Consider the following 1,616-nt stretch of genomic DNA (forward strand, 5'->3'; position numbering starts at 1 on the left):
ATTAAACACCACCCCTGATTTCCAAGAACTTAAAACCTAACAGGGGAGATCGATACCGAAGCAATTAATGGGAAGGACAAAGAAGAGAATGGAAAGAATGGTAAATAGATGACTATGTGCTCAAAGAGTACATTTTATAAAAGCCACTACATACAAAACTATAATGGTGGGTGTGAGTACTAAAATGGAAAATTGGTCTAAGATGCTGATTGGTAGTTGGGAGAAGATGGCTTAGGGAGAAGAAAAATGCATCGTGCAAGGTATCGTGGAGGTGGTGGGGTGACGGAAGGACATTGAGGCTGTGGTCTGATGGACTGGAAGGTGGGGGAGGAGGAAATGTTGACTGGCAGATTATTTCTCCATTTTCCATCACTAAGATATTTTGAAAGGGGACAGGGCCATTCAGAGGAGAGAATGCAGTGACCTCCTCACCCCAGTTTGATACAGCAGCTCAGTTCTGAGGTGGAAAAGGATGATGTCTAGGCTACAACCTTTTCCTTCTGTAACCAGCGATTTTCCCGTCGTGTACACCCACTCAGTATCAGTGATTCCTTCCCAGTACCCCATTCTCAGAACCCCTCATCCCCTCCCAAACTGATGACAATAATAATAGGAATAATAATAATTGTGAATATAACTTTAATTCTGTTTGTTCTGACAATTTTGACACCTGTCCACATGTTTTGTTTGTTGTCTGCCTCCCACATCTAGACTGTGAGCCCGTTGTTGGGTAGGCACCGTTTCTATATGTTGTTGACTTGTACTTCCCAAGCGCTTAGTACAGTGCTTTGCACACAGTAAGTACTCAATAAATACAATTGAATGAAAAATTGCATTTGTTAAGCACTTACTATGTGTCAAGCATTGTTCAAAGCATTGGGGTACCTAAAACGTAATCGGGTTGTCCCATTTGGGATTCATAGCCCTAATCCTCATTTTCCAGATGAGGTAACTGAGGCACAGAGAAATTAATTTGCTTGTCCAAAGTCACACAGCAAACAAGTGACAGAGCCAGGATTAGAACCCATGTCCTCTGACTCCCAAGCCCCGGCTCTTGCTACTAAACTATGCTGCTTCTCATGCTGCTTGTCTGGGTTGATCCCCCATGCCAGCCTGGGGGAGGTTGTTAGGATGGATTTAGGGTTATTTATCGTTCTCTCTAGATTTGCAATCAGAAGACGTAAGAAAATACAACTGATTAAATAGGCCGATTGATTGTCTGAGGTCATGAACAATATGAAACTGATGGAAGCAGCGTGGCCTAGTCGATAGAGCATGGGCCTGGGAGTCAGAATGACATGGGATTTAATCTCGGCTCTGTAACTTTCTGCTGTATGACCTTGGGCAAGTCTTTTCACTTCTCTGGTCTTCAGTTCTCTAATCTGGAAAATGAGGATTGAGACTGTGAGCCCCGTGTGGGACAGGGATTATGTCCAACCTGATTAGCTTGTATCGAATTACAGCACTTAGTATAGTGCTTGGCATATAGTAAGTGCTTAACAGGTACCATAGAAGGAAAGAAAAGAAGCTGAAGCGCCCACACGTCGACCCAGATGCTCACTAACAGCAGGAACCGTTAGGATGTTGTTGCCATGGGAACCGTGCAGACAAGTGTC

Source organism: Tachyglossus aculeatus, chromosome 4, assembly GCF_015852505.1.
Source record: "Tachyglossus aculeatus isolate mTacAcu1 chromosome 4, mTacAcu1.pri, whole genome shotgun sequence".
NCBI lineage: Eukaryota > Metazoa > Chordata > Mammalia > Monotremata > Tachyglossidae > Tachyglossus > Tachyglossus aculeatus.